The sequence below is a fragment of the Botryllus schlosseri genome, chromosome 16 (genome assembly GCF_051294905.1).
Source record: "Botryllus schlosseri isolate E-star chromosome 16, Bs_hap1, whole genome shotgun sequence".
NCBI lineage: Eukaryota > Metazoa > Chordata > Ascidiacea > Stolidobranchia > Styelidae > Botryllus > Botryllus schlosseri.
The window spans coordinates 10,753,592-10,763,272 of NC_137251.1; positions in this window are offsets into that span (position 1 = coordinate 10,753,592).

Genomic DNA, 9,681 nt, shown 5'->3' on the forward strand with positions numbered 1-9,681 from the left:
AGCACTTTCACTAATGTGCCACTAAAAGAAACGGCAGATATTCGCTCTGATCACTCTACAATCGCTAACTCCGCCCCCTTTCAAGAGCTATTTTTAACAAACTGATGAGACCATCGGTTTGCTCCGTTGAAATAACTTATCATGTACGACGTGATCTTCCGCAACTATTTTCACTGCATATAGGCCTACCCAAGATCTGCTGTGGCGAGATAGTTGAGTGGTATATAATCCGCATGTTGCCACATCAATGGGTTGCGGACTCGAGTCCGACCGAGGTCGACTCCAGAATTCCAACCTAAGTGTGTACTTGAGGGTCATATCATCGGTTCAAGCGATTCTACTCATTCATTCCGCATTGAGAGCTAAGTAGTTACCTATAGTTGTGAATCGTATACACTGTAACTTATTCCTTATCTGTACCGACTTATTTTTATTCGACTTGGTTTTCCTGGTTTGCTGTATTGTAATATATTTTATTTGAACTAAGTGGATTGTGCAGGCCGACTAGCCTATATCTCGCTATCGAGAGGTTGCAAGATTTCATATAGCAATACGCATTAATTTGAGAAACCTAGAAAGAGCAGATCGTGGTCAAGCCGTCGTAATTGCGTGCTTGATGAATCGTTACACCATAAGGGTCACGCGCAGAAAAATTATTTCTTTGCAGTAAGTCGTATGTTCTACCGTCGCTCTGCTGACGATACATCGCGGTGGTTATAAGCTACTAAGACGAATCACCGGATTTTCCGGTAATTTGCGGAAATGTTGCTCATGGGACATACTCCATGCTAACCTATTGTAGTATAATACAATAAAGTGGCGGATATTGACTGGAATGTTGCATGATGGCGGTAGGCAGTGCCAAGCTGATATGTATAGAGGAAAAGTCATGTTTGAGCGTGTGAGAAATTTGTTACGCTTAAATTTCGTCGAAATGGCTAAGAAAGGACTAACTTTAGTTCTTAGTAACATAAATGTGACTCAAGTATAATTCAACTGCAGTAATGACTCGAGTCACTTCAAGACTGTAGTTTACAGAAATTCAACCTTATTCACTGGTCAATGCCAGTTAATTGGGTCGGCAGTTCGGTTTACAGGGTACTGAGGATTCGATCCGACGATTAATTGAAGTCAGAACTAGGCCATATTCAGGAAATTTGGAGATCCTTAGCATCTCACCAAACGGGCAAGTTATAAAATGTTTTGTCATTCGAATGAATGAAAATCACATCAAACTTCCAAAAAAATACGTCAGAAGTTCATCGTCTAGGGATCCACCTTCATTGGATAGGTTCGGCGATTTGAGAAACAACTGAGTTAACCTGTTCACACTTATTTTCCAACGGTGAAAACCGATGTTGTTTTTAAAAATGACTGCAATGTTGATGAAAGATGAATGAAGGACGTTCACCCGGCTTCATAACAGTAACCTAATGTATGAAGTCATGTGTCATTGTGATTATTATAGGATAAGTGGACATAATGACCCAGCGGTTACAGCGTGTACAGGAACGTGTAAAACAAAATATTCCACCCTTAATCAAATCCTGTAAATTAGTCCGTTGACTTTTGACACAAATTAGGCCAGCTCATGACTCTTCCAGCGGTAAGCACTTGCTTGACAACCGAACATGTGCTGCCATCTATCATGAGGATAGGTTCAGGCAAAGGGTCGGTATTACTTAATTTGTCTGTTCTTGAGTCCACGCAATTACTGTAATTCACCAACCCAGCAGTCTATGCCACCAAATTAATTTGTGTATCAATTGAAAACCCACAATCCTGCGACACCTTTACTGGTGTCGATGTGTCGTTACACCAATATTCCTTCCAGTTACTACCACATACGAACATGTAATGAGGAAGGGACTGAGGGCAGATTCAAATTGTGACTATACAGAATGGTGAAATGATGATGGGTATTCGCTTAAAAGGATAAGCAAAAGAGGTTTTAGATTAGGGTTGCCATACGTCCGGAATTTCCCGGACATGTCCGGAATTTCACTGTTTAAACTGCGTCCGGGAGAAATTTCTAAAATATGCCCAAAAGTCAGGAATTTTGAAGTAGGCTCATAATTTTTTCGTAAATCAACATAAAAAAATTATATTTTTGGGCTGATTTATCCAACATGAAATTGTTCTTCGCGCTGCGCGCGATTTATTATCACATTTATTGATTTTAATACAGGGACTACCACCCTCACAAAAACTGAAATAAGTCTAATTGTAATCGCAATCATAGGAGTAGGCTACGGTTAATTCCTAGCCAGTTAATGCCGTTTAAATGCTTTATTCAAATAAAGTGGTTCTAAACCGGGGGGTCGTTTGCCTTTATCTGGGGTTCGCGAATATGTTGAACGTAATCAGCTTCCAAGATAGACCGTGAGTAAGTCTGGGAAAGGGTGCCGACTGCTGACCTTTTTTAGTAATCAGCTTATCAAGTTTTGACGTGGACCATGGTACATTTTCAAATTGGAAATGGAGTCGCGACCATAAAAGGCTGGAAACCACCGCTCAGAGCTCAGTGGTGCGTACCGGCATTAGGCTGATAAATAATGTAATCGGCGTGACATGAACATGAGTTAACGATGTCGAATTACGCTCCCTGCATTTTCGAAGTGATCATCCTCGATCACGTGGTCGGAGAGAGGATCGAAACTACATAGTAATATATAGAAAAACGAATATTATTGACAGTATTCAGTCACAAAAATTAACGACCAGATGCATATAGCATTAGCAAGCCCCCCAAAAGTTGCATCGATGACCCTATGGTGGGCCCAAGATCAGTGTTAGTTTTGGGGGAAGAGGCTGAAAAAATATGGTTCCGGTCCTGGTTATAACACACAGCCACATACTCTTGAACCAGATGGTGACCGCCTATGGTCGATAGGCAAAGCTTTGCTAGTGTGACGTCGTATTGACACACAATGTGCTCATAACTCATTTTGAAATCCACTAGTGGGCGTTAGAGAGTGTCTGGAATTGGGGGGGGGGGGACAAAAATATGGTAACCCTATTTTAGATACGAAATTCCGCTACTTATAATCCATATACCACCGATAGCGTGGCCGTTACGATTAACAACAAAGAATTCTCTGATTATGTTATTTATACGATTGATATCAGTAACTGCTGAGCTGCGATGATTTATGTTAGGCATTAGGGCAGTACTGTTCAACCTTTTTCGGAATGGTACACCCTTTTATCTTCTACTCAAACCCTGTACACCCCAGTTCAAATAATACACCGAATCCGCAGTAATCCCAATTCGAATCAGGATAAATAAGGCTGGTATAGGAAATGCTAATACTTAATACTAATCATCGCCTGATATTAGCGGGCATAAATCTGCCACAATGATTCTCGCAATCTGCCCTCATAGGATGATAAACACAACTTCTGGAGGGGCTTGACCCCACCCCCAGATCCTTCATCAGGCTATACCTTGCCGCTACTTATCAGTGAGTTTTGTTGTTTTGTTGAGTCAGCTTATTCCTCCTGAACGAGCGAAGCGCAATAAAATCTATAATTCTAGATTGAATCGGTCAATATGATCGGGAATTGCATATATATTGCTATCAATTTTTTATCCTCTCTCTGTTAATGTAATCAGATTTACCGGTAGAGCTGAGTGACGTGACGTGTCTTGGAAAGTGTAGGTCCGTAAATAATAATTAATCATCTTCGCGAGGACCCGTTGGTACAAAGACTTCGTTACATGATGTTATTTCGTGACCTCCGTGACCAAGATAGCGTAATGGTGAAGCGTCCGGCTTCTTGATCGGTAGGTCGTGGGTTCGATCCCCGACCGGGTCAGATCAAAGACCTGATTAGTAACACTGGTATCCATGGCTTCCCTGCTTGACGCTCATGCATTACTGGGATAGCATGGAGGGGTGGTGCATGACTTGGAAAGCCGTAAAGGCTATATCTGCACTTCCTTGTCCAGCGGCACATGCACATCATGCACTCATGGTAAGCATATGCACAGATTGTGTGTATGTGTATCATGAGTCGGTGTATATGCCGCAAAAAACATCAAGGACAAAAATAAACTACGTCCTTTCTTACGTCCTTTCCTGTCTGCTATGTCAAAAGATATTGAAACGCCCAAACGTACCAAACTAAAAGACGCACACGAATCCAAATTGGTATTTCTTCACTGGCAAATGATTTTTCACTGCGGGACGGTATTTGTCTTGCGGGGTTCAAATTGCCAGGACAGGAACATTCGGCGTCAGCAATTTAGGCGCCTATGACCAATTAAACATTAATGCATATATATCGAAGTTTTCGGTCAGTATATGAGGGCAGTCCTTTTCGGCCGTTTTCTCTCTGCCGATCGTTCTGGCACACATCTAGGAGTCACGTGTTACATGGCCTAAAACTTCATAAGTCTCTGTGTGTGGTGGCGCGGTAATAGCCGACGCCGAAATGCCCATTTCTTGTCGGAAGGGTACCCAAAAGGAAGATATTTGGCAACATTAAATCGCGCGAAATAGCGCGAAAATCTTCTGAAAAAGTTGCATGAATTTCCAAAAAATACTCCATAATTTGTGTTAATTCATGAAATAATTTGGGGCCCCTTCGAGCTCGCCCCTCCCCTATCGAGGGGTTTGGGGTGTGGCAGTTATGGTCCTGAGGGTAGATCAATGAAACAGTTTAGTTTTGTATTCATAACTGCTGAAAGTTCAGGGCTCACATCAACATAATGGCCGTTTGACAGGGAATATCCTACTTTACCAGCTCCAGTATCAGATACACCCTTAAAATTATGGTACACCCTAGGGCAAGTACACACGGCCCGCATACGTTTATTTTGCGGCCCGCAACATCTTCGATTATGATTTATGAAAGCTGTTGCTACTAATGTGGTTTTGTTGCATATTCGTTTAGCTACGTATAGATCTTTCATCGCACCATCTCTGTTTTTTTTTTGATGACTTATTCTGGTTTTTTGATATGCTCAAGTTAAAATTGGTACTGTTTTGAAAATTGGTAATCATCTGATGGACTCTCGTTTAATAGAATCCCGCTGGGTAGAACACTTTTACAGAGTGTTACACCCACCACCACTGACTTGAACAGATCACGACAAGGAAAGGGAAATGAAAACGAGAAAACGGAGTTTTCAACCCAGTGTGGAACAATAAATTAGGTTTCACAGTGATAGATGGAAAACCGATGTGTCTTATTTGCCTAAGAAAAGTTGTCGCAACGATGCGAGGAAGTTTAAAACGACATCACAAACTGTTTCATCCGGAGTTCGAAAATACACATCCACCTTTTCTTAGGATAAAACGTTGCTGGCTAAGTGTCAAGCCCATCAATTCATATTTCGAGGCATTGGTAAAATTGCCGACAACTTCACAGAGGTATAGTTCAAAATTGTTCGGAATATTGCAAAGCCATGAGGTCAGCTTGAAGAGATTGGATTTGAAAAAACTTTAGCAGACTGTGCGAATTCCCCTTTTTCGGAATTTAGCAACAATGACAGCATCACCTGGCAAATCTTGAAGGTAAAGTTGTCTAATTCAACAGTGTTCAAATGAGTGATAGCAATGTCAGTCGATATTTTATCGCAAATTCTGAAGCAACTTAACGCGTAGGTTACTTTAGCCTAGCATCATTCGAATCCATCGACTCCACGGACATTACTTAGCGAATAATCTGGGTGCATTCTCTCAGAGCGGATACATTTGCATAGTAAATGCTGGTAGAGGGCTCAGTTGTTCTGCAACCTGCAATGACAAACTTTTATCGAAGGCCACCAAAAAACATCAAAAAGCTGACTCCTGTAATTGTTAATGGGGCTCCAGCCATGGTAGGAAAGGAAGACTGGTTGATTGGTTTGCTCAAAAGAGAATCCGAAACCTCAGACTTCGTCTAATATCACTGTATTTTGTTTGAGAGGTGGAGCTCAAAGTGACAATGGCCACTGTGACAAAACAGTTACCGTAATTTGATACTTGCCCACGATTGAAACAGAGAATTCTGTGGTGGAAGCTGCATATACGTACTTGACGATGTGTGACCAAAATCGCTAAAAACCGGTGTTGAAAATCGCTAGATGTCGCTAAATCTAGAAACAACATTGCTAGAAAAGTCGCTAAATCTGCATTATAACTCCTAAAATTGTCAAATTGAACCAGAAAATCCGTACATTCTTATCAGCTATATGTTAATAGACTCGCTAAAATGCCACTTATCATATTTCTGGCTCATAATACGCAAGATTCATGTCAGTCATTGTAGTCGTAACCCCTCACTATATAGTCGTAACACGAAATTTGAGGTAAAAAGCAGAGATGAGTATGAATTAGGATTAGGATTTGGGAAAACCGGATTTGGGAAATTTTAGCGGATTTGGATTGGATTAGGATTTGAGATTTTTTATGAATGGATTAGGATTAGGATTGGATTTACCGATTTTCGGATGATTGATATCCTGTGGCGTATGGCGACAACGATTCTCGTCCTACCAAAGTTGCTTCATGCATTTTGGCACTCTATTTCTTTATACAGACTTATATGCATAAGATGTAGGCTTTCTAAGAGGAATTCCAAGTTTAAATGGGATCACGATCAGGATTAGGATTGGAATATACAATGTTTCTGGATTAGGTTTAGGATTAGGATTTGAAACTTCGGATTTGGATTGGATTAGGACATCGAAATTTCAAATCCGCTCATCTCTGGTAAAAAGCATCCTAGATATAGAGGTGCCTTGCTCGATGCATCCGTGATGTAACTGACGGCTTGTCGTGTCTGGAGAAATAACGTACCTGAATGGCGACTTGCTATCCTGAGGTTTGTGACTTCTTAACCCAACAGATATATTTTCGGATGCGTACGTCGGAGTTGCGTAATAGAGTCTCAAGAAAGATACGAGGGGATGCATAACAATGCTTGTAAAGTTTGGGTCAATAACAAAACGGGCATGTAAAGTTTCCCCAATAAGAAAAAGGCAGGGATATTTAGCTAGAACGTCTGTTCTGCGTAACAACGGTTACGAAGCTTGGGATAATAAGAAAAGGAATTTGTGAAGTTTGCGAAACTGAAGCTTGCGCAACACCTAAAGAGATTAGTGAAGTTTGAGCAGTTGTCGTGATTCGGTAAAATCGTAGGTCGGTCACGTGATGAGTTTATTGCTACTAAAAGATTACATTTCCTTCATACAGATAAATGTTAGCTAGGGACCTGGCGTTTAAAGGACTAGCTGTCCGCTACAGTGAATACGTGAAGCGATAAGTAGGCCTATGTCAGTAATTGCGGAAAGGGGCTTGCCTTCTCTTAAGTGCGCGGGAGTACTTGAACTCGACATGACTTCCATCGGTTTGCCGGTCACTGTAAGTAGCGAAGTTAACTTTTGAAACTAATAGGAGGGCCAACCTGGTAAGCTCATATCAATACTTAGTAGCCGCTGACCATTCAATTATATGTTTTTATCACCCTATCCAACCATCTGATCAATGAGATATCAGTTAATAATCATGTTAATAATCAATGAAGAATGTTATACAGTTATACGGCAGCACGCAAGAAACTCGTAATTTCATTTTTGTTTTGTTTGTGTGGTGGATAATCAAATCCCATTAAAGGTCATTATTACATCTTGTGTTAGTGTCGAAACTCCGCGTCGAAATTTTTATTCTTTTTCACTTATCTGGCATTACCTTTGAACCTCAATCTCCGTTGAACCACGATAGAATTTGGTACGAATAGTGTTATGGAAGTGTTACGTCTCGTGCAGGAGTCAACAGCCCGATGCAAAATAGCTTTCTCAGTTATCTTGAATCTAGTTACCCCAGATGCCAGTGGTGGGGAGCGGTAGACATGGCATGATTGCGTCACAATACCAATCTCCGTTACAATGCAACATTCGAGGATATTTTTAAGGGGGGGTTCCAGGGCTACCAGCAGAATAAAATTTATATTTTCGCAATCGGTACCGCGGTAGCTTTCGATTGATATCAGTTTTATCAAATTTCGCGCACGGCAAGCCGGTCAGAAATTACCGTCAAATTGCCTTTAGCCAAATGGAAAGTGTGACGCAAACCAATTTCACTGACCCGTGAGATTTTTGTTCGTGTCCGCCCCATATAGGACACTATGGTGATAGAGTACATAAAGACGAGCTGGTGGTTTGTCAGTGTGAGGAACGACGAAGTAATAGTCATTTTAGTCCAAATTGTAAGGGAAGGTTCTTTGCTGCAAAACCGAACAAAATAATGTACAGTGTTCTCACAGGTCGGCCACCCCTGTTTTAGTTTATGGAAATTATTAGAAATTCCGTAAGTCCGATTCCAAATTTTCAAATCTATTTTTCAACATCTAGTCCAGGTCGGTGTTCAAGTTCACTGTTCATCTTCGCTAGTGGGATGTATTCTCGATTTGGATTCGAATCTAGTCCGACCGCTTTACTGCATTTAGCATACTACCAAATGTAGTGTTAAAGATTTGGACACATAGTTTTTACAGTTCTCAACTTGAATCAGTCTCAGATTCAGAACTGACCCAATTTTTATAGGATAGGGTTCTAGCCTTTAGCTGCAGTTCGAACACGGTGGCTTTCCGGAGAAAATGGCTGCTGCTAAATTGTTTTTCACACCTCAAAGTTTAGCTTGAGACCACGCATCATATTTATAGCGTAGTGCATCCAACAAAGTTCATGTTCATATCGTAGGGTTATCATATTTCGGAAATCTGAAAAGAGGACGTCATGACGTCACGAATATTCGATTGTGATGTCGTAATGGATTGAACCTGACAATTGAAAATATAGCTCATTTGACGAAATATCTGTACTATAACTGTTGAACCGACTGTTTTGGAGGTTCCAACCATCCCATATCGTTATACGTCGGCTAAATCGGGTGGTAATTGTCCGTAGGCTCATACAACATGTTTTTATAAGGTGTTTACACAATTATGGCATAATTTTACAACTTGAAAAAAAAACATTTTTTAAAAAATAGCCTTTGTTTAAAACACTGTTTAAAACATGTTTTAAATAAAGTGTTTTAAAACACCGTTTGTTTTAAATGCAACCCTAACCGTACCACCTTAGATTTGGGCTATTATTCTCCCCAATCTTGAAGTAGCCTTTTTTCATAACGCCAAGTTAGTAACAAGTTGATATATGATAAATGAACGTTCCGCTTTGAAATATCAGTACTACTTACGCAGGCGCAATATTCCTGCATTCAATACTAGCAAATCGTATCCATGACGGGTGGTGATGGAATAAACCGTATAAGAAAGGGTCCGGGGGAGGGGGCAGAAACAGCGTTAGGAGTATCTGACAAAGTGCTCTTACGGCCCTGGTTATGTGTGGTGTATATATGTCCTGTCCACATTCTGCTTGTCAGCATCCGCGCGGCCATCGTCCATGCGGCGATGTTTTTGCTATTTCAAGCAGAGTGTATTTCAACTAAGGTTGTGTTTAAAACGAAAATCAATTTAAAACAAGACTCTTGTTTTAAACATGTTTTACATTTTTTTTTCTAAGTCATGACGCCACGCATTTTCAATTGTGATTTCATAGTGGGTTTATATTCACGATGAAAATATAGGGTAAATATTGCTCATTTGACGAAATAGGCTTCCAACCCCTATATACGGACCGAAAATTTCTTTAACCAGGACTACATCGTCTTGCAGCATTTTTACGGTCCA